Source organism: Agrilus planipennis, unplaced genomic scaffold (assembly GCF_000699045.2).
Source record: "Agrilus planipennis isolate EAB-ADULT unplaced genomic scaffold, Apla_2.0 scaffold28, whole genome shotgun sequence".
NCBI lineage: Eukaryota > Metazoa > Arthropoda > Insecta > Coleoptera > Buprestidae > Agrilus > Agrilus planipennis.
The window spans coordinates 568,607-594,292 of record NW_020438897.1 but is presented as its reverse complement, the minus strand read 5'-3'; the positions used below and the strand labels follow the sequence as shown (position 1 = coordinate 594,292).

The following is a 25,686-nucleotide window of genomic DNA, read 5'->3' as shown; positions in this document are numbered from 1 at the left end:
CTAGGGCATATTCATATTTCCTTCTGGGCGGTGATTTAAATTAAATATTTATTTTAAATAACAATAATCATTATACTATTCATCATTATTGATGTCATTAGAAATGTTCAATTTTTCTACTAGATTCAAGAGCTCATTCCATGAGAACAAAGTCTCCTTTTTTAGTGAAAATTGGAAGAGTCTTTTGTAAAAGGAGTTCTCACTGAAATCAAAATTCGAAACTTAAAATTACTATTTTATAAAATGAAAGTTGTATTTCGGTAGATTTTTTACTTTGACGGGAGTCGGGAGGACATACAAAAACTCGGGAGAATCACTCCAAATCCCGACCATCTGGCGACCCTAACGACAATGTAGAACATTGCACAGAAATATTGTTTTTATTTAAATAAATTTATAGATAGGTAATTAGAATAAAAAAAAATAAGATTCGCTTTCACTAACAGGTTGTACTATCAAATGATATGTATGAGTAGGCATAGAAAATGACTTTCTTCACATTAAATATATTTGGATAAATTCACGAACAAATACAAATTCGTTTTATCATATAACAATAAAGTGATATTCAGTCTCTGGAATTATAAAAGCGGGAAATGCGCTGTCATATATGTAGGTTATTATTATTACAGATAGAAATTTAGAAGGTTATTTTCTATTTTAAGTGCAGAATAAGTTTAGTAATAATTATAATAGGCGTTAATAAAAGCAAATCTTTATCTTCTTTTTTTTAATTTGAAATATTCAGATACATTATGTAACATTTTAAATGTAATCAAAAGCATTTAACGGTTAATAATATTCTCTTTTGTTCGTTAAGTACATGCCTTTATCCTAAAAATATTAGTTTGGAGTAGTAAGCATGCATACTTTTTTTATACTTTAAATTGACAGGTCAGTGTCTAAATTGCTTTGTGAAATGGTCAGGCAGGTTTGTCGTAAGTAGATATTGGAGTACGCAGGCACTATTTTCGGTCCTCTGCTTTAACGTATATGCATAAGCGGATGGTACAATTACTCTAAATTCATGTTCACTTGCGGGACTAAAAGATCGATATTTGAATAGCCTCCATTCGTGGTTTTCGGATAATAAAGTAACAGTAAACAATTTTACAACTTTTGATTTTCCACCTTTCTGTTTTAAAGAATACTCTTTCTGAGCACAAGCGGATACCAATAAAATTAGTCGATGAAGACATATAAGATATTTTTATTTTTTAGTTATAGAAATAATATCTATTAATTGACCAACTGTATTTCATAACGAATTTTATTTTCTATAGGAGTTACTGTCCAGACCATAGACTTTTTTGTGTATTGGCTATAGGAGTTTTTCATATAATCGTTGTATTGATTCTACAGTTTATCAAATTCAGTTAAAATTGGAGTATCATTCTTTTTTTTTTTTCATTTGAAAATTGAAACTGTAGAATTTTTCTACGTAATTTTGCATTCATTGTTTTAGTAAAAGTGTGCATAACAGTGCACCAGCTCAAGTAGGCACTACATTTGTAGGGATACGTATTTCCGTAAGTTATTTGGAATAGAAGGAAATGCTTAACAATTAACTACTAACGGAAAGTAGCAGGAAATAAAATTATACCAGCAAGCACTCTTGGAAAGATTTTCAAAACTTCCTAAAATGTTATTTCGTTTAACGACACTCCTAAAATTTGTTCGCTGAAGGGATGACTTTGTTAGCCTTAATTATAAAACCAATGCTTCTGAACTTCGAAGCCAAAAGTTAGTGCAATGTGTTAATAATGAGGCAAAGAGAATTCTTGAAATTACCTACTTCTTTCAAATATTTTGTTTTAAGAATATACGTTATAAATTTCTAGACTTTGTTACAATTCAGGTTGACAATATGTTGATAAAAAAACAAGACTGTGTTATAAACAGCTACATATATAGGGTTGTTCGGAAAGTCATTTCGTTTTTTTTTGTGGAAATGAAAGACAGTTTTCGTATAATAAACAAATACTTTATTAAATTATATATTGACTGTTCTGGTCCAACACCTTTTGCCATCTTTCTGGTAGTAGCATAATTCCACGCTCATAAAATTTTTGGCCTTTGCTGGCAAAAAACTGATCGAAGAGGTTTTTGACCTCCTCATTTGAGGTGAAGGTTTTACCGTCTAAAAAATTTTGGAGTGACCGGAACAAATAATAATCCGATGGTGCCAGGTCTGGAGAATATGGTGGGTGTAGCATTGTATCCCATTCAAGCTGTAAAAGCTTTTGGCGAGTGACCAAACTTGTGTGAGGTCTCGCGTTGTCTTGGTGAAACACTACATATTTCCTGTTGATTATTTCTGACCTTTTCTGTTGAAGTGCATCATTCAGTTTGTCCAGCTGATGACAGTAGACTTACGAATTAATCGTTGTGTGACAACATCACCTTTTTTTGGTGAATATCGGCTTTGGAAATGGTTTGAGCCGGTTCATCTTTTTTGCTCCATGACGTCTTGCGTTTGACGTTGTTGTATACAACCCTTTTTCGTCCCCAGTGATGATGCGCTTCAAAAACGGATCATTTTCGTGACGTTTGAGAAGCGAATCGCAGACGTCAATGCGGCGACACAGATTTCTCTCTGCGAGAACATGGGGAACCCATACATCGAGCTTCGAGGATAATCCCAGGCCTTTCAAGTGGTCATAAACTGTTGAATTTGATAAATTTAACCTCAATCTGATCTCACGTGTTGTTATTCGTCGGTTCACATCAACTAATCCTTTATCGCGTCTTTATCGGCTTCAACAGGCCTTCCCGAACGTGGTGCATCTTCGACATCAAAATTGCCGGATCGAAATTTAGCGAACCAGTTCTGGCACTGGCGTACTGTCAACACACCTTCTCCATACACATCAGTCAATTTCTTTCTAACTTGAACAGCATTTTTACCCTTTTTGTAGTAAAACAGTAAGATATGTCGAAAATGCTGCTTATCGCTCTCCATATTTAAAAGGGCACCAACCAAAAACTACTGCGTAGAATTAATTGGAATTTTTCACACACAAGCCTTGCTATATGAGCTCTCAAAGCATATAAAAATTATACGGCTTAAATGTGAAGTTGGGTGCAAAAGAATACAATTAAATCCTCTGTCGGGAAAAAACGAAATGACTTTCCGAACAACCATAGTATTACGCCTACTTTACTATAATCGTTAATCTAATTCGGTTTTTAATTAAGTTTTTTAATGCTACATCGAACTCTTCTCTCATTATGGGATAACCTAGCTAACTTATCTCCCCAGTAACTTCCTTCTCTAATATATCTCATCGCCTGCTTATGGGTTCTCTAAATGTTCTTTCCACCTATACCCTACGTTTCTAAAATTCCTTTTAATTATTATAAGCCTCATCTGTTTTATCTACTTCAAACTTTTCTTGTACTTCTTTACACCTAATGTCAATCCAAGGCACATCAATAACAAATTATCTTCTGTAATCTTTATTCCTTCTCCTTTTCGCCGAACCTAATATCAGTATTGGGACAATTAATTTAACTGTATTACAATTAATTAGCTGCGCTTTTGAAAATTGCCGAAAATTGGCAAGATTGAATAGATTCTATTTTCCTTATTGTTTTGGGAAAATCTCAAAATAATAGAACATGAATGGTGTTTTGAAAATTCTATCGTTTAGTCTTGGCAGTATGTGTGACTTTGACATTACGTGTTTACGCCCACATCGGCTTTAACAATCGCAGTGTTAATTCTTATCGACACAATGTTAATATGTACAATATTTCGTGCTAGTATTCTTGAGCGCCTGTTTCAGCAAAATCCGTTTAATCACATCACAACTTAAGGAGGTCGTTGACGAGGGTAAGTCTAAAAGGAAGGGGTTATTCAAGGAAAGCTGTGTTTAATCTTGAACTTCTATTGAGAGAGCTCAAACTAGTGCCAAGTAAACCATCGAGCAATATAACCCGTAGGGTGATAACTTCTGCATTAAGGCAAGGCCAACGGTTATTATTATTTATAATAATCGAAGTAGTGATAATAATAATAATCCAAAATAATAATCTTTAGCCGACGAAATAAAATAAATGTGGAATCAGAATCAATAATAGTTTCATCAGTAGACTTACCTAAAACATTACATGCCCAGCCTAGAATAGTTGAAAGTGCATAAATTTACGCACAAACTACAAAAATCATTAATCATTGATACATGCGGAAGAGTACTCAGATTTCTTAACTTTTCATATTTTTTCCAGATAACAAAATTGGTTAAATTAGAAGCGGAGTTATCAACAATCTCCGATAATATTTCAGGGTAAACAGTACTGATATCATAAGATTAGTTGGACACGCATGCCTCCACTCTTTCTTATCCTGAGCTAATCTAGGTTTACCTCTACTCCAACTAACTGCTGTTTCTGCTTCTAATATGTTTCTTACTAGTCCTTTATGACTGAAAAGGTGCCCTACCAACCTGTCTTACCTATTTTTAATTGACTTCCATAGAGTCCCCTTTTCTCCTATTCTTTTTAATACCTCTTCATTCGTCGGTAACACCACAATTCTAACGCTTCTATTCTTTTCTTTTCACCGCACTCACCGTTCATGTTTCGCATCCGTACAGCGCCGCGCTTCAAACATACACCTTTAACAACCTTCATCGAATTTCTAAATTAACCGTTCGCTAGCACAGAAGTTGAAGACGACTCTACCCTGCACCATCCTCTGTTTCATATCTCTACTGCTCCTTCCACCCTGAGTTATCTAACTTCCTTTGGCATCAGCCCGTCTTTACTTGCTCAAAGTTAACCCCACTGAAAACTGACAAGACCGGAGGAAATACAAAAATTGGAGGTGTTGATGGACTACCGATGTAATTGCTTGCTGACTGAAAAATTAAATTGACTTTAATACGAGATAATGCCGTGGTGGAAATTTTGTTTAGACAAATCGAAGTAAGGATTAAACAAGAAAAGGGCTAAGACCTAACCGGGAAAACTGGTAGCCCATTTTGCTATTAACAAAATCAGGAATTGGTTTGTGATAAACAATATTTGAATTACTTTTATTATGAATCGAGCTAATAGAGTACATGCAGCGTCAATGCATAACTTTAATTTTCTTTTAAATTAGTATGATGATGGGGTGTCTTTTTCGAAACTTGTGATTGGTAAGTTCTAGATAAATATATATATGAATATAATATGAAATATTATTCTGAAAATTCGTTTTTGAATTTTCAACCCACTACAAACTACCCCAAATTAATGAGGCGGGGGTGTGACAACAGCAACAATTTTTCCCTCATTAATTTGAGGTAGCGTGTAGTGGGTATAAAATTCAAAAATGAATTTTCAGAATAATATTTCATATTAAACTAATTCACTTCTAAAAAGATGTCTAAATTGTATGTATGTTTAATCATGAATATAATATAATTCGTTTAATGTGGTATAAGAAAAACCTTGTGATGTACACTATCTCCATAGCTCTTATGGTAAAATCGTCTTTGTTTAATAAATACAAAAATATCTTCATATAAGTATCGAAATCTACTGGAGTACTGCCTCTTTAAAACGATAATAATACTATAGAAATATGTTATGATGAATTGTCGACCTTTGTTTGGAAGGAGGCCCAGGTATTTAACTCCTCCCTTTCCACTAAAGTCCCAATTTCTAAAATAAGAGTTTCATGTTGTACGAAATACTTTTATCACGCGATTAGTTTAGCAACTTTGTAATGGATTTTCGTTAGGAAACAAGTTTAGGAAAACACACCAACTTAAACTGAATCAATTATCCTTGCTGATCCTGTCGCATTCGGCCGAGTAAGACGAGCTAAGGGAAACCCAAATCCACGTCGGTTGACCGCTGGCATGTCATCCATCAACCTTTACGTTAACATCGATTGCTACCACTATTGCTTCTCTTTAAATGACTTACAAGAAGCACTTAAGGAACTATTAGTTATTATGCTCTCCAGTCACCTCATTCGAGATTTTTATGATTGAAGCTTATGACAGTGATTGGTTAATGATCGATCGGTCGTAATTCCTCAATAACATGAAGGAATCAGGGGTCTTTGTACGTACTAAACATCTTTCAGCGTCTAATTCCTTGTTGCGTTAGTTGATTCGAATCCTATTTTTTACTATTATTTTGAGAAATATATTTTCCATGATTGGTGTGACATCAAAGATCTCATATTTAACTAAATTTTTGAAGTGAAACTTCTTTACGCACGGTAGGGTAAGTTCGTTTCATGCGAGTTGCTATGTAACGAAATCATGCAACGCATATTCCCCTCTGTCTGTCCCTATGTATGCTTAGATAATGCGGTTTTTTTTAATAGATAGAATAACTTAAGAGGAAGGTTTATATGTATAATACATGCATAATATAGTAGAGAAACACTGATAGTTTTAGAGATTTGTAATGTAATTTCGTTAATAAACACATTTTTTTGCGCTTACATTGCAAACGCTGGCTGAGCCCTACGAGATAGATCAAAATAATGTACTACAGTATTGTACACCTTAAAAAGATCTACAAAAAAGTCCGTGATGGTATATGCCTGTCTCTTAGGGATAACCCACAATAACCATTTATCCTTTACTTTTTACTAGAAATAATGCCTTATTTACGAAGCGATTTTAAGCAATACAGCATTAATCCTTATTCAATTAAGTGCTTTTAAATACATTGTGCATTTAATATAGATTAATATGGCCCTTTACTGCATGTAATTTAAATGGATATTTTCGAAGATATTACAGACTTAAAATGCAGGGACGTAGCGGTTGCGGCGGTACCGGCCGGTTTGTATTGTCTAATGACAAAAAAGCTGTGATTGTTGTATATAGAGACATTCTATAGTATATTTACTATCAGCATTGCACCCGTGCGAAGCATAGTGTACAAATAATACCATTAAACCAATTCCTTAACCCCTATCGCGGTATGTTTGTGTGTTTGAAGAAGTTTCACTTCAGTAGCGTGTTGTATAATTATAATTATTTGCCGATATGGTTTAATATTTCCAGTTGGTATTGTAATTTAACAGATATGTTTATTGAGTTTCTAATTTATTTCCTACTAATATTCTTCAAAAAGCGCCCGAAGACTGAGATTGAGGGCGTATCATTTCGGATTAAAGGTGCAGACAAAATACGTTTCAGATAAGTTTTTCTACACAACCGCGAATAATCTGATATTTTGTAGCCATAGGTACATGTAGGCTTGAAAAACCGAATACGAATTTATTTACGTTGCCAACGAGGGGGAAATACATAAATTCCCACATGTTGGAAAGATATTGGATGATATCCGATAGCACTCTTTGTTTTTCTGACATGGTTTTGGCCCAATTTCCCTTTCCGCCTCCCTTTTTTCTGCAACACGATATCCGATCGTTTATTCGCTTTTCGTTTTTTATATAATAACCCGATTGGTATTGATGTCACGGTAATAATTTACTTTACGTTCTACATAAATAGTGGAGAAATACTTAATGACTTGTATATTACTGGTTAGTATGCTAATCCCTTCTTGTCATTATTTGAATATTATGTAGGGTCGGTGTTTAAAGGCAAGTAATTAAACTATACTTCGTTTACTTTCTGTAGCGATGTGACCTTCAGTTTGACCGGCGCAAAGTAGAAGAGAACAGCACTAGGCCAGAAAAGGAAGGAGACAACTCTCGGCCAAATTCTTAACTGGCGAGGAGCGTATAATACCTACAGTACTGCACGGAAAAATTTACCATTTTGTCCACTGCAACTGCATTGCTCAAATGTGCTGTTATTAATACCATTTACTACTGAAAATATCAACGAGATGTTTGTTTATATTTGAAGACATATTAAAGGGTTTAAGGCTTGTTTTCGACTCGCACTACTATTCATGATTGAACAAATTTTTTGGCAGGTACTGTATGAAAAAGTATGTTTAATAAACAAGAGCCGAGAGTATAATGAGCTTTTTTCTCTCTACCTACGCGCCAGCGCGCATCCAAGACATTGGAAGGGACAAATCACTAGAGAAAGTAAATGAAGTATAAGTAGCTAACAAACCTAACCAAACTTAGCCTAAGTAGTAATCAATTATTATTTTTGTATTAACCATTTAGTATTTTTATGTCGGCCGTTTAGAATTATTGACCGTTGATTGATTGATTTATATTTATATGTATTGACTGAAAATGGGAAATTTAAATACTGACTAATTAGTTTCTAACTCTCCAGTCATAGATATGTTATTGTAAAGGTTCAAAAAATCAAAGTTGTCGTAAATTATATTTTTACCAAAGTAAACAATACTCCAGTATCAATTGGAAAAAACAAAGCACATGTACATCTATATATCATTTAAAACGCTTTAGTAAATTAGCGACTGAGAACTTTATACTATTATTCATTTCTGTTTTTGTTATAGAAGTAGAAAGAAGATAAGATAATGACCAAGGGAAACGTAAAATAATTAGAGTTATTGAGGTTTTTACTTACTAAGGGTTTAAGTTTTAAAATTATGGATTTCCTGTGACTTAGCAAACTCTTCAGCTTCACTAATGTTTTTACATATTTCTACACTGTCTAAACCATGTAAGCAAGCATTTTTCTAAATTAGGAAATTCAGAAATTCTTCGTGTCTTTTACATAGAAGACTTTCTCCCGATTCAAACCACTTTTCACTGCTTACTGAGGTGCGATGCCCAAATTATTCGTTTAAGTTATAGGGGGTTTTTATTTTAATTAATAGACGTTTTGGACTTCGAGGGGAAGGGAACACAAAATTTTATGAATTTATAGAGGTCATTTCGTTATCGAGGTTTAAGCTATCAAGGTTCTACTATAGTAATTAAATTCCTTTTTACTTTGTGAACTACCGTGGATTGAATATGTCTTCAAGATAAATGTTAATTAATAACCTGTTGAGAACTGCTAAAAGCAGCCTGACAGTATGCATATAAGACTTTTCTTGTATCTTGCAGCATCATATCCCTTATTCAACAATCGGAGATAAATGTAACCTTTTACACCTATGAACTGGAGTGAAGAATTAATAACACGTATTTTCTAATACAATAAGCTTGACATAATCATTTATGTATTCTAAAAACATTGACTTCAAAAAATGACCGCTATTTATCAAAGTTCCAATAATAATGTCTAGCCGAGAAGGAAGTTATAGTAGGAATAAGGAAAAAGGGAGAGAATGTATAAAAAGCATAGAAAGATTGATTCAATAATAATACGAAATGGTGTACGAAAGAAGAAGAAGTGAACAGCAAAACGTGTAAAAGAAGTGCTGATTTGTAAATCACTGTCTTTGTAATTTTTATAACTTTTGCATGCTATACATAAACCACATTTTAATCACTTTTTGATCTCCCTACGTTTTCCATCAATGTTTTATCCTTGGAATCTATTCGAGCAACGTGAAACAATAACGTCAGGATTAGCTATTCTTGCAAAGTATCTACCACAGTAAATATGTCATCTTTAGTCCGACTGTAGCATGTAAGTAATAGGTAGTACACATTTAGTACATCCTTTTCTTCTGACTATTAAAATCTTCTTTTAATAATATATAACCACGTTTCTTTTGTATTAACCTGCCCCCTTCCGCATATACATAGTTTAGAATAGCCTTTTACTAGATCCTTCCCCCTTACAGAGCTCTATTATACTTAATGCACAAACCCTTGGTACTTTCTGGAAGAGAAAGCGGTACTAGGTGTTACTAGATATGACGCTAGTTGAACCACTGTATCAATTGGAGCTATATATTACAAAAATGTATCAAACTGTAAAACATTAAAACTCTATGAATTATGATCAACTAAAATTAAAATTTTGTTACACACGTATTAGTACTATTGTCGTAAATTATAATATCCCTGAAAAAAAGCTAAATAATATCATAAATGGCTGCTTTAAGAATACATCTGTCTACATTTCATATTTCAGATAGTTAAAATGAAATATATGCCTATTTTTTGGTTGAATAGTTGTTTTTTGCAGAATTTTATAATTTTAAAGGATTTAAGTTAAACTATATTTTGTAATCCATTTACTTGAATAGAACAGTAAGTAATGGTATATTTACTTCTTTTTTATCTCCGTTCGTAATTCATTTTTGATTCTAATGATTTATGTGAAAATGTTCGACGATTACCATCACATATTTTTATCTCTTAGGTATTTGTTTAACGTTTAAAGGAAAAAAGCATTAAGATTCCTTTGTTCTTGCTTATAATTTTTCGCTATCTTGAGTATCAAATTATTTACCGCTTGGAAACGGGATATTGCTGTTTTTCACGTGTTTGCTTAAGAAATTTTCCGCGAGAACAAACTAAAAGGAAGCAACGTCGATATATAAAACAAGAATTTCCATCATGTCGCTTGTGTTGAAACAGCATAGAGCTTTTAACATTTGAGACTTTGAAAGTATTCAATTTATTTACCTTTAAAGCAATTTATATGAGGTAATAGTTCTCTGTTCTTTACTTTTCCATTTGAATCTGCTGCTGTATTTGTAAATACTTTCAGTTACGTAAAAATGTAATTGATGCTTTTTGCAGATATTTAAAGTTCAAAGTTCTAGCGTATTATATGCAACTTTTTATTAAATTTGTAAAAATAATTATTTACCTGTAACCACATGACACAAATTATTTTATTAACACTATCGTTGTCAATACAATACACTATTTTAGTTACCATTTGTATCTATCCAATGTACTAAATTAAGGATCAATCGATTAACGATTGACTCAGGGACGCAGTCTATAAAATCTGACTACCAGTGTCGCCCCCCTTGCCCACAGTGACACATTATATCATGTCGATAAAGTAAATGATTCAGTATAAGAACAAAGGCTTTCACGGCCGGAATCTATAGTAGAATGAAGATTCGGGCTATAGGGCCGTGGTCTAAGTGAACTATTCTATCCATACGTTTCGTCAGCTACTGCGGCTGAAGTCTCGACAGCGACTGGGTCTCCCTAGAGATATAATCTACGTTCACGTTGCCAACGCAGCACTACCACTGAGGATATCAGCCGCAGTAGCTGACGAAACGTCTGGACAGAATAGTTCACTTAGACCAGGGCCGTAATATACCCCGAATTTTCATTTTACTGTAAATGATTCAATGAAAATGCTATGTTAATAGTTAATCTAATCATCGGTGGAGTACTGCCAATTCATTCATTCGAATATTATCACCAAATAACAAAGAAAAAATCATCAATGAGAACGAAGAACAATGGTGCAGGTTTCTAGGCAGAGACGACGGAGGATTGGCGGTGCTTAATGAGTTGCAGACGTTAACGGTCTGCGACTCGTAGCCTAGAAGGAGTCGTTGATTATGTCGGAGCTATGGGTTCCAGACGGTAGAGAAGGTAGCTATCGCACCCTGGCAAGAGCCCCCTAGCTAAAAAGCAACTTTTTCCTTTGTAAGAGCCTCCTAGCTGCAGAAATAATTTGCCCGCTGCCTCGAGGACATTCATGATCGGTACCACACTAATATGAGCCAAGGACCATCAAAATAAATAACTCGACTACGTCGACGAGTCGCTGATTTCGCCTATGCAGCCGTGTCGCTGACAATTGGCTTTCGCTCTTATTCTTACTCTTTCTCTTTTTATTGTTGTCTTTGTTGTTAATTATATGTGAATAATGAATTGGTACTGTTCAGTTAAACTCACAATGTTTATTAAAAAAACAGACTTTGGATAATTGTGAACTGCATAAGATCGTATTGTGTCAGTATTGAAATGTATCATTTTAGTGTCTCTGTCTCAGTCGACGATATTTTAATCGGATCGAGAGAGCGACTTAAACGTCCGAAGTCAAGCTAAGAATTTAAAATAGCAACTTAAAGCGTAATGGGATGTGGCTTTGTTTGCTCCCATACAGAAACGGGCGATTTACTCTTCTTGTTGCCATTGTCTTTATAAGAATGCCTGGCATCAGTGGAGAGAGAAACTTACCAGCAAATTCGTTCGAGGGTTTTATTCCCTCTTAAACCTCATCTCGAGATGCTCCTTTTCCATTCAGCAAATGATACCAGCTCTACGGAATTTCATCTACGCTTACTCATTTAGATTTTTAATCAAATAGTTAATTATATTTCTGTATCGTACACTGCGCGCAAAAGTTTTTATTATTCTTGACGATGAAACAGTTTTAGTTGCAATAACAATCATGACAATTTATTTGGAATAATATAATAATGTTAAAACAATTTAATGTATTGGATTGTATTGAATTAAAAAGTAGATTTTGACTCTAACAATAAAAATTCCATAATAATATAACGTAATAACGCATTTATTTTTAAATGTAGTCACGCTCTTGTATTTAAATAAAGTTTCAAAAACAACTGCGACATTAGAATCGTTACATATGATACTTTGCCTTCCCGAGTTGTTTCAGTCTCCCAGAGTCTCTGAAATCGAGACTTGAGTCTCCGTCTCTCATCGAGTCTCTCTGGTATCGCTGAGAGAGACTGTCAAAAAAAAAACTGTTTAGCCTCTCTGAACGAGAGACTCGAGTCGCTCATAGGGAGATGCTCATTTCGTATCCAGTCTCTGAATGAGAGACTCGAATCTCTCAATAAGTGGTGTCTCGATAGGCATGATTAAAATTTTCTAAGTTCAACATATTTCAGAGATTCCAGTCTTTCTACGAGAGACTCGAGTCTCTCAATTTTTCAGTTTTATTCATTCAGTCTCTCTGTGAGAGAATCGAACATCTGAATTAACAATTTTATCGTTCGAGTCTCTCATACAGAGACTGTGAGAGATCCATAAGAAAACCTAGGCAATAACTGAGAGACTGTGAGAGACGCTCTCAGAGACGCTGAAAGAATCTGAAAGACTCTGAGAGAGTGGAGAGAGACTGAAAATTTTTGTCTAGGGATATTTATTATTGACATCTCCTCATCTGTAACTATTTCTGTTCACGGTATCTCCACAATTCGCCTGTAACATCACACTCTTTGTTTAAGCATGTAAGCTTTAAGTTTTCGAAATAACACGCTACCGCCAGCGCTTTCTTGCATTCTTGGGAGTCAACAAATCATAATACCCTATGCTAACAAGCAATAAACAATTCTGTGTGAAACGCTTCTTTAACGTCCCGTTTTGTTTACCTACTTCGTAAGAATAACACAGTCAAAAAACGAGTTTGGTCCTTAAAGAAAATTTCGAAGAAGTTAACCTCAATGTATTCGTCAAAAATCTATTTCTAAGAACCGAAAACTATGAGTTTTCATGTTACTGATGCAAGGGAATTTCATTTTCATTAAACGTTCTGTTCTTTGAGAGACTACTGGTGCCAGTTTTCTCATTCCAATTGTTTTGTTGAATGTTTCCAGTCATAAACTTTAGGAATAATTAAAGGATTAAGGGCAGTTTCTCGTGGATATTTTGATTTTCAGTTCCTGAAAATGCCAACTGCATATTTTTGCTCATTTGGTAGGTTCTGCGGGATTGCTAGGCTTACTAAAATGAAAAACCCAGGCAGAGGGCACTAGTAGCCCATTTCTTTCGGCGTTGTATTTTCCATGACTTGTTTGGAATAATAACTCAAGTATGGACACTGTTACCGCTACTTTTTAATCTGTACATGGAAGACGCGATCAACATCATTAAAGACAGTACAACTATAGTAGGGATTGATATACAGGGGCCAAAGATTAGTATGCTTAGATTTGCAGATGGATTAGCAGTGTTAGCATCTAGCAAAGAGGAGTTAGAGATAGCTTCAAATAAAATGGACAAAACAGTATTGCATGAAAATGAATAAAAGCAAAACAAAAATACTGGTATGCAAGGGAAGAAACATTGGGAAAGAGCGAATATAAAGATAGATAGATATAAAGCAGAGGATAGCGCAGGGTCGAGTTGCATTCAATAAATAGAAGTTACTTGTATGCTCGCGATTGTTAAAGGTGTATGTTTGGTGATAGAGAAGGTTAGAAATGAAGAGGAGAACAGATGAAACTATGAAGTCAATAAGAAATAGGCGAGATAGATTGGTAGAACACCTTCTGAGGCATGAAGATCTAGTCAGAGACATATTAGAGGTAGAAATGGAAGTTAGGTGGGGTAGAGGTAGACCTAGATTAGATTACTTTTCGCAAATAGTTAAGGATATGGGTTGTTCTAGTTTTAGGGAAATGCGAAGATTAGCTCAGGACAGGAAACAGTGGAAGTGCGTGTCCAACCAGTTTTAGGACTGACGACCTTATGATGATGATGATTTTGTTACACACACTTAAATAGCTTTATGCTTTTTTTATATTAATGAATAAATCATCATGTATAATTTATTGCAAGGAGGTTTCTTTGATTAAACATTATAAAGAAGCGGCAATTTAACTTTACAAAGACTAGGTTTTTATAAACATTCATGCGAATTTATTGAACGGTTTAAGTGATATTAATGAAAGAAAATAGCAAAAAAACTTTCTGTTCTACAATCAAACAGTAAGCATTTATCTCGGTTGGAAACACAATATTTTGAAAATAGACCAACAAAACGTCTAATCAAAGGATATAAACAACTAACGCGTTTGCTTCGTTCGGTAAGCAGGGTGTTATCATTTAATCAGAAGTATCAAATTAAAAATTGGAAGTGGAATTAAATAATTGCAAAAACAAGGACATTCATATTATTCAAAGAAGGACTTAGGTTAGGTTATGGTTTGGGGGATCGCCGTGATAAAAATGTCATAGCACTTACATGGCAATGGTTTTCGTTCGTCCAAATTTGGACGGTTTCAGCTAGTACGTTTTATAATTGATAACAGACGCAGTTACTTTTATGCTGAACTAAACAATAATATATTTTTCTTTGTTTTTATTCTGACAAAGTATGTGCTCCGATTCTCCGCATCTCGTTCATATCAATATGGTAGAAACGCTGTTATTGTTCTTTCAAACTCGTAATAAGAATGTATTTGTACGAAGTGGAACTAAGTTGTGTACATGAGAATCGTTTTAAGCCAGCTGTACGTATTGTATATGTGGATATATTTCAATCGTCGTTCGCAAATTATTATCTTCACTAATATCTATCTATCCAGTCGTATATCCTTTGGTGGATGCAATCCGATTCGAACCTTCTGCGTCCTGTGTCGAAAGCTTCTTCTTCGAGGATCAAACTGTTGCACTGGGTTGGGTCTAGGCCGAGCGCGTGCGTGAATTTCAAGTGCACAACCTCTTATGGAGCGAGGAGGGTTGCCAGTTTTCAGTCTCGTATTATTCATGCCGTATTCTAGCGTAGAAACGCTACGAATCTTTTTGCGCTTTCCACTGACTGACTGGACTTGCAACGAAAATAAAGTACTAACCTGTTTGGTTAACGAACAGTAACTTGTGAAGCGGTGAATTTCCAAATATTTTATGAGAAGGTAATTCAGTGACGGATACTGTTAGACTCTTAATCTGAAACTTTTTCTATTATCAACCTTCATTAGTGATGGTGCTCTTCCACTGAAGAAGAAAATTGGCGAAATCTGTACTCGAAGGTAAGCGTGCGAAAAGTCGGATTTTTTTTTGTATCCATTTCCTCAACTGAGAAAAGTTTTTGCTTTTATATTCCTTTAAAACGTACAATACAATTTATATTCACTTGAACATCTTGTTAGGATGTAGACGTGTGTAAAATAGAAAAATTTATGAACACCACTAGAAAAGAGAAAGTTGTAGTGAAAGGTTAAAGGTTAACATACAATTTGTTTATATTCCACTATAAATAAAACGATTTTAGATAAGAAAAATCTACAATTACTTACCTATATCTACGTAATATTATGTAAAGGCAATTAATTTATAAACTAGGCCAGAACAAGACAAAATATACAAAAAATATTTATTTCTGAGATAGATACGTGTTGTTATTGTTTTAGTATGATTACAATTGTTTATTTTGATAAAGGTATCCTGACATTAGCATTGAAATAAACATCCAAAAATTAGTTAGATGACGTTATTCCTTATGAATATTTTAGTGTTTACATCTAATTTTAAGTAGGTATATACCTATTCGCTTTTATAGCAATATGAATAAAAAACAAATTAGCAACTTTTTGTAGTTTCTAAAATGATGGTATCATAATATGTTCTTAATGGGCACATCATTGGGTCACTAATTTTTTCTGTACGGCTGATCCAACAAGATATATATATTTAATGTACCTAATAATGTAACAGGAGCCTAAAAACATCATCTGTACTTTCTAATTTCTATTTTTTTTTTTCACTGTTGAACTGTATACCTACCGTAAAATTCGGTTCATTTAGGAATTTAATCTCATGGACGATACTTACCATCTGTGCAATTATGTTGAAATTCAAGAGACGAAATTTAAATTACTAGTCGACCTTTTTGCGATGCGATAATAATAAGAAGTACCTAAACCCTGAAATCAGTGAACTCATTAGATTTCAACAAAAAATACTTTAAGGTTTAAGTTAGTTCTCCGCTGTTCGCTATTATCAGACATTTCAGGCATTTTTAGCAGTTATTTCGAATTAAAAAAAAAAAAAATAGAACATTATTATGCACCAGCCATAACCTTTCCGAATTTGAACGTTTCGTTGTCAGCCCCATCACTTTAAATGTCAATTTAATCTAACATGTTACATTGCACTTAACCCTTAACATTTTTCAATAATTTTATAATGTACCTAACAGTCTCCATTTCTGTTGTGTTGAAACTCGATCAAATTCGAACCGTGATAAAACAAATATTTAAACAATNGGCTGAAACTATAGCTACAAGCTATCCAAGGATGGTACTATAGAATGTCACCTCAAGGTAGGCCTAGTGGCGTCATCTCTTGGTTAGGCCGGAAACTTATCAATCCACCCTCGTAATGTACCTAACAGTCTCCATTTCTGTTGTGTTGAAACTCGATCAAATTCGAACCGTGATAAAACAAATATTTAAACAATTGATCTAATCTCAAACATTCAACCAAATTTACACCCGAATGTAGATATTTAGACCCGTCCTCTATTTTTCAATTGTTTAATGCTAATGCTAACTATAATACTTCAAAATTGATCGTTTTTAATTAAAAATTCCGATTGAACGATAACATCCTGAATATCCAAAGTAGGCCTATGCAATCTTTTAATTTTTTTTTGTAGTTACTGTTGACTATCCAGGAGTTCTATTATTATACTGAATTACTGCAAATAACATAGTAAACGCCATCTGTATTATATTGCTATTATACCTTTAGTGAAATTCAAAAATGTGCAACAAGGTCCATAAGGACATCAACTTCTCGAACTAAAACCAGTGCGGTGTCACTAACCCTATGTGATAAGCACGTAACCAAACAGAACAAAAAGTTCATATGGAGGTCAGTATTCTATGGAAACCTTTAGGCGTAGATCACAATTTGACCTTCTTGGGTCTCGTCAGCACGTGGTGCAAGTGAAAACGACTAGTCGTAGACGAATCTCACTCGAATGAATAGAATAACCCTTCTGTTTCTATAGATCATGATTGCAAGGCATATACGGCTTTTTGGCGTTTCAATTCGCACATATCTTTTGAACCGCTTGTTAAAGTCGGACCCCGCTAGATCCTTACGGAAAATGGACCTCTGTCAAACTGTTTGAAACTTTGAATTCTGATAGTCCTCGACGTGTAAATCAAAAATCTCAATTACACTGTTAGTTTTCTTGCGTCGTATAAACTATATATTCTATGTTGGTGTCTGATTACACCTCTGAGTACACCAACATTCCCTACAAGTACCTACACTATGAAGTTAAGGTGAACTACATTTTTGCTGAGATTTTACCACCCCTGGTCCAAAACCGTAACACATCCCATAATATACATAACGCATAGCTATAATACATTTGCATAGGTATAATTGTACCTTGAAAGTCCTTACGGAAGAATGCAACTTTAAGGAATCATATCTTACAAAGATGACTTTTACGGTTTATTGCCAATTGAGACTTTTGGTCTACATATCGAGAACTACCCGAAGCCAATGTTTCAATATGTCTGACAGAGGACAATTTCCGTAAGGATTTAGCGGGCTGCATTGGACAAAATTCAAGCCCTTTTAATTTTAGCATTTCACTTATCTTTTACCTGTTTCTACAATTTTTAACCGAAAAGTGAAATTTCCAACCATTCCTTAACTGACTGATGAAGATACACACACAAACAAATCTAAGCTAAAACATTATTATACGTATGTATATGATAGATGGACAATATTCCATGGATTTCGTGGCATGTAATATCAATGCATAAATTTTATCGTATCACTGTTATAAAATGTTTATCCAATGCGCATATTGAAAGGCTTAAAGGATAACCATATGAAAATGTTTTTTTCTGGTTTATTTTATATTAAGTGCAGATAATAACACACTTGTACTCCCCATTGATAGTGATGTCGATTATTTACAGCGTATATGAATTTAATCTGTTTTATGAATGATGTACACGAAGACACAGATAACAAATTATCTGCGTATGTAAATAAAATTCTAAAAGAAATTTTGGTAGTGCCGTTATGGGCTTTGGAAAATAAGTATAGTATATTTATCGATATTGATATATTTTAGTTTTGCTTCAAAATTTTTATTTTGTTTTGTAGACCACTAGAGCACTGCGATCGAGGTCCGGGCCGCGGAAAGTCAAAAACTGTACCGCCAAAAATTTTTTTAGTGAAGTAAATTATTTAAAAGATATTTTTCTGTAATCAACAAAACACGCCTAAGCTTTGAGCGCTACCCCTATCAAAGGAGCAAGCTGGCCGGCCGGCACAACATGCTATGTCAATCCACTTGAACGCTTTGTATCTTCATCCTAATGAAACACAAGAATAAAATTCCCAGTCAAAAAACCTCTCTTTTAATCGGTACAGGAATATTCAAGCATTTCGATTTAATTCTCTACATAATTTACATTCCTTCACTATATTCTCAGATTAATTCGACAACGAGATATAGATGCCCTAAAAGCTCTTGATCAGAAGCAATTTTGATAAGAAAAGCTTCTTGATTTGCTTATATCTCGATCTTGATCTTGTATAATCATCCTGTTTTTGATATTGTCTTATTTCGTGATTTCTGGTAGATGCAATATCTCTTTTTTCTTTTTCGTCTTGTTTTGGATAAAACAAAATAGGCGAATATCGACATTATCGACTATGTATTACTATACATTAGATTTTTTTTCAAGTGATTTATTGTTTTAGTTTGAAACGTGGAAGGCGTTGCTAGAAAATAGCATATGTAAATTGAATAAATAAGGTAGGTCAAATAAATTCATTGTACGTTGTCGGAAACGGAAAATCTCCTTGACGTTATAGAAATTTTCCAATTATTTTCTTGCCATTTGAGGGTCTTTCTTTAGAAACTTGGTATGAATCATCGATTTTATACGACCGTGAGCTGATTTATTGTGACAGAGGGCAGAAATATTCACGTTGCGATAATTAAATTTCACCCAAAATATAATAAATATTTAATCCACTGCCATGTACGCTGGCGTTTGAATGAAATCATTTCCGTTAGATGATTATTTTAAATTAAAACAGTCGGTCGATCGTTGCGCAAAGGGTTTCGTGTTGTACCTACCTATAAAACAATGCACTTTATTGATAAGCAGTAATACATCAATAAAGATACCAAACGTGAAATGATTGCTTAAGGTTTTCCGGTGAATTATGGGTAAACCCAGAGGGTGATACGCATATAGAATAAATTAGCGATATCAATGTCAATAGCTCATTGATTTTTACTCATGTCTAACATAAAGTGATACCAGATCGATCGAAACAATGATTTTTGATGTGTAATTAATAATTATTAATCGATCTAAACAATGGGCCGGCAAAAACTAGATTAAAAATTATAGGATAACCCACTCATAGCAATAAGTATTAGGTTTTGGACTTTGTGGCCGTTGTCTTTGGAAATTTCAAGATGTCGGCCGTGAAAGCCTACACGCATTTGTTCTGTACAACGATTTGAAAAAATTATAAAATTGGGGCAAATTAAACTGTGTATTAAAATTGTAAGAAAAAAGACAGTTGCAAGATTACATTATTTTAAATTAAATAGACAATTTTAGTATTTTCAATTCCCTATTTCGCTTTAGTATCTACTCGGCAAATATTANGAAGAAGTGGTTAAGGGTATATGTTTGAAACGCGGCGAAGCATGGACGTGGGTGGGTCCGAAGCATGGGAGGAAAAGAAAAGGTTAAAGACGTTCGAAATGTGGTGTTACATGCGAATGATCTGGATGTCGTGGATAGATAAGATTAGCAATGAGGAGGTATTAGAATGAGTAGGAGAATTAAGTCGTTATGGAAGTCAATAAGAAATAGGCAAGTTAGGTTGGTAGGACACCTTCTCAGGTATAATAGGCTAGTTAGAGACATATTAGAGGCAGAAACGGGAGTTAGGAGAAGCAGAAATAGGAGTTAACAGGAATAGAGGTACACCTGCTCTGTTACTGTTTACAAATAGTTAAGGATGTGGGTTGTTCTAGTTTTAGGGAAATGCGAAGATTGGTGCAGGATAGGAAAGAGTGGAGGTGCGTGTCCAACCAGTCGTAGGACTGACAATGATGATGAAGGATCTGGGATGTTCTAGTGTTAGGGAAATGCGAAGATTAGCTCAAGATAGGAAATAGGTAGAGGTGCGTATCCAAACAGTCTTAGGATTGGGGATTTTATGATGACAAAAGGAAAATATTAATAGAATCCTTTCTTATCGGATCTTACATTCTTTAGCAGTAATGTTTAATTTGTAACTAAATATACCTGCCTACCTAACTATAGGTATAGAACCTATTTTGTTTCCAACTAATAGAAGTGATAGTGGTAAGTAAGTGTATGTCATTTCAGTAATCCAGCTTTATTTGATGCCTTAGTTTCAGTCGAGTGATTTCACTTTCTTTATTCGCCATTATTCCAAATAATTAAAGCACATTAAAGCAACAAATTTAGTGTATTTACACTGATATGGTTGTGCTAAATCACTTTTAATGAATTCTCTGATATTTTGGTCGAGTGGGTCGCAATATCCTTAATCCCCAATCGAGGCTGACCATATGCCTGTATCTCAGAGCTGCTCAGCACATTTGCTATCATGCAGCAATGAATTTAGGCGGGTAACGGAGCTGCATTTAAGCCAGTGTAGGCCCAGATATAAAGCCATGTAAAGGCAATTCCTTTCATAACATTTCACTATTTTGTGGACGTAATTATGAACAGCAAAAAATACCATCTTTAAAATGTTGTTGTCTCACATGCAACAACTCGTCAAATAATGTAGACATTTGCTAAAACAAGTTATTGTATTAAACTGCCGACTTAAAAATAAATATACCGAAACGTACAAAAATGTTCCCTATTATGACACAAATCTATAAATTCTGTATTTTGAGCAGCTGCTCCAACCTCACTAAAACAGCACTGGTTTGAAAAAAGAATTTACACATTTTTCCATTAATTAGTTAAGTTAATGAGCTAATCCTGTTAATAGTTTAATTAATCTATATGCATTGAAATTCATTTATAATATGTATACTCACTGTGTTGCTTATAATATGTTTAATAATTGTATATAATTTTGTTCACATAAGGCAAAAAGCACATAGAGCAAATTATAGCGAAAGGTGCAGCATTCGTATTTCACTTGTATATTAGAGACCTTTTTATGCCTGAAAGGACTTGTTTTAATATATCTGCCTCAAATGCTCCCAGTGTATCGCAAAACGCTCGATACAATATGTCAGCTCAGCTAGATAATTTAATTTTACACTCAATGTGAGCACGTTGCTAATTTAAACGCTACCATCACTTCAGATATGATAAATGGATATTTTCAGGGAACCAAACTGCTTCATGTGCATCTCCGCTTCAAAGATTCTCACTGCATCATGCATTATTATGTCCTGTTGTTATTATTTAATTGGTAGGAAAAGGACCAGAGTTTTAATTTAATTTTAAGCGAAAATTATACAATTAACGTATGAGGCAAAGTAATTAAAAACAATTAAATTAGAAACATCCACATTCTTAGAAGAAAAAGGTTCTTTTATAAATTGGTTATCGAATTTAAAAACGTTTCAATTGAATTTAGGAATTTTTCTAACAATACTTAATGTGTTTGAAAAAGGTTTTTTTTACCAAGAACTTTAAAACGAATCACTATTCGGTAAATCTTTAATGTTTAAAGAATGAAGAAGAACTGTTCATTTTCGACATTGTTTCAGTTTAATTTTAATATTTTTTTAATCGTTATAGATAGATCTGCTTATCATTACTCAACCTATTTTATTTTATTATGTAGAAAATTTCCATAATTTCAAATGCATACGAAATAGTCAAATATCTCTTAAACGTTCTTATGCAAACAATAATAGGCTGATTTGGTCCTAACGGTTAGGTTCTGCGAACGTCTTCGACAACAACAACCTTCCTTAATTTTATTAAGGATGCTGATTAATTGTATGCAGGTTACAGGAATTTCATAGTTCGAAGCAGAGTAATACCTTGTTGGACTTTTTCCCTTATTCTGGCTCGTATTCTTTTGTTGCATATCAAGTATTGGTGGTGGCACCAGAACAATTTTTGATTTTGTTGTCCGAGTTGATGAGTCGTGGTCTGTTGGGTTGTCTTGACGACGTTTCATCCACAACTGTGGTGATCATTTTCAAGTGCACTTATCGCCGTTTTGCAATAAAGAAAACTTCGACATCGCCCTTAAAAATGTCCACCCCAGTTGTAGATGAAACGTCGTGAAAACAACCCAACAGACCATGGCCTATTAATCCGGACAACAACTCACCTATATTCGACGCCGATCGTGAAATCCTACAATCAACACTGAATTTTTGATTTTGTCACATGATTTAGAGTTGGTTACGTTTTGTCCTTCTTCTTGTAAACTTGCGTTCTTAATTTATATTTTCTTCGTTGTGTCTGTAGTTATAATCCATTATTTCATAGTTAATAATTCATTTGTAAATAAAGTCTGTATATAGATAGTTTCATTCGCTTCTTTAAAACCAACATTTTGAGAAAATACTGCTCGTGATTTCACGATAAACAGACATTTAAAAAGTTAACTGGAACATTGTTTTAGTCCGTTTCAGCCGTTTGAAATAGTTATAAGCACATCTGCGATTTTAAGTTCAAAACATGTACCTACATATGTATTGGTGAATGTATAAAATAACGTTCTCAAAGAATAAGTTTATCATCTGATTTCCCGTGGCCGGGATTGTTTGATTTATCCTCAATTTATGCCAAGGTGCGCATTAGCCGAAACCCGAATAATGCGAATTCGAAAATAAACTGGATGTAGACACTTTTTCATTCCTTGAAAATTAATGCACTAGTAGCCGGATGGTGTCGATTTATCTTGGCGTAATCGATCGATGAAATGTTAAATGCAGGATATTGTCGACACCGATTTAAAATAATCAACAGATCTTGTTTTTAGAAAACCTTCGCGGATGCATTGAATGAAATCTAGAACGAGCACTTAACTTGATAAAATTTAACCACTGTATCAATATGGGTTTTGCCGTGAATTAACTTTTAGATGATTTGTATTTTATAAGCAAAAATGCTAATAGAAATATTGGACATATTTTCTATTGCATCATCGGAGTATTTGAAGGAAGACAAAAATATCATCTTGTGTTTATAAAGAAGATACTTGTGTTATTTGAAATTTGTTTGTTTTCTAAAGCTAACGATGCATAAGGAGCTACCGTCAAGACTAGACTGACCAATCAGGGGAGGTTCACAATTTTACGCGTGATATAACCAGGCAGATTATTATGAAATCTGCAGATATTTTCACAATTTGACGATTTGACACTGATATATTATAAATATAAACTATCGAGAAATAATACGTTAAATTGTAAAATGGTTGATTACACTATACAATTTTTCGTCAGTTTATAATATCGCTACAATGATTATAAGTTTATAATCATAATAATAATTAGTTAATGATATTCACAATTATAAGGTGTCATAAACAAATCTAAGCAAAAGTATTGGAATGTAAAGGAGAAAAAAGTAAGGAATGAGCAAATATAAAAATAGGAAACCAAAAATTATAAGTCGCTAATTTTAGGGATCTAATAGGAAGTCAGATAATTTAACATGGAATAGGAATTATAGGGATATGAATAGCGCAGGGTTGAGTTGCCTTTAACAGTAAGTAATCATTTCTATGCTCGCAAACGATTAATTTAGAAATTCTAAAATAAATGCTTTGAGTTCTGGTGTTACATGCAGATTATAAAGATACCGTGGATAGAGGGTAGAAATGAGGAGGTATTAGAAGGGTAGGAGAACAGAAGACGGTAGTCAGTAAAAAAATATTTAGACTTCTCAGATATGAAGGGTTATTTAGAGACATATTAGAAGCAAACAAGAGTTAAGAGGAGATTTAGATTACTGTTCACAAATAGTTAGTGATGTGGAATGCTCTAGTTTTGGGGATATGCAACTGGTCTGAGGACCGACGACGCGACGCTGTAATGATTACGGCTTCGTGTTTGCTGTTTCATATTTTATATTTTCTTGAAGTTGCGAATTACCCTACTAAGATACTTTTGGACGCAATCAAACTGCTACATCACAACAAATTCTGAGCGTTTTGAAACACCTGTCAATGTTTATCATTTTAGTCTTTTATTTTCTTTTTTTTCTTTTTTAATTATTAATTGTAATTAACAGAAATATATATCCAGCCAAATTATGTTGTACATATTATGCTAAATTCTAGTCGGCATTGTGCATCAATATTAATACATGACATTTAATGTTAATTACCGCTTTGTTATTGACTGTTTCGATATTGAAAGCTTGATTATGTGGTAGACACAGACTCTGCATTAGCGATAGATAATAGCCTACAATAATACGTAATGCTATATAGCAAACAAGCGTTTGTTGAATTAAAGTGGCTTAGACGCGACAGTAGAGTTTAAAAATTAAAAAAAAAAACAAAGGTAATTGGAAGTAAACATTACTAATTATGTACAAAGTTTATGATTGTTATGGAAAACAAAAACCGATACACGTGATCATCAGGTCATTAAAATAAATGACGTCATATCAGGTAACTGTTGACAGTTCTTTCCGTAATATACAGGTTATGTAAAACCAGCATTCATCATCATCATCATAAGGTCGTCAGTACTAAAACTAGTTGGACACGCACCTCTAATTTTTCCTATCCTGAGCTAGTCTTCGCATTTCCCTATAAACATCCACATCCAGATCTACCTCTACTCCTCCCAACTCCTGTTTCTGCCTCCAGTATGTCTCTGACTAGACCTTCATTACTGAGAAGGTGTCCTACTAACCTATCCCGCCTACTCCTTATTGACTTCCTTAGAGTCCTCTTCTCCTATTCTTTCTAATGTCTTTTCATTTCTAATCTTCTCTATCCACGGTATCCTCATCATCCGCCTGTAACACCACATTTCGAACGCTTCTAACCTTTTCTTTTCCGCCGTGCCCACCGTTCATATTTCGCACCCGTACAGCGCCGCCCTCCAAACATACGTTAACAGTCTTTCGAATTTCCAAATTAACCGTTCGCGAGCATAGAAGTGACTTCTTTTTATTATCCTCTGCTTTATATCCCTTCTACTCCTTCCGTCTTGACTT

At 34.0% G+C, this 25,686-nt stretch overlaps 1 protein-coding gene across 4 annotated transcripts in view; it reads left to right on the top strand.

The window, feature by feature from the left end:
* LOC108744566 (5-hydroxytryptamine receptor-like) overlaps window positions 1–25,686 on the top strand; it is a 305,073-nt gene that overhangs the window by 18,264 nt on the left and 261,123 nt on the right. The window contains exon 1 of one of the 4 annotated variants that reach the window (XM_018480411.2): window positions 15,227–15,516. The exons of 2 other annotated variants lie outside the window; for them this stretch is intronic. The gene's annotated coding sequence lies outside the window, so the exon portion shown is untranslated. Of the gene's footprint in view, window positions 1–15,226; window positions 15,517–25,686 lie in introns of those variants that run through there. One more of the 4 variants, XM_018480408.2, reaches the window with a different exon arrangement.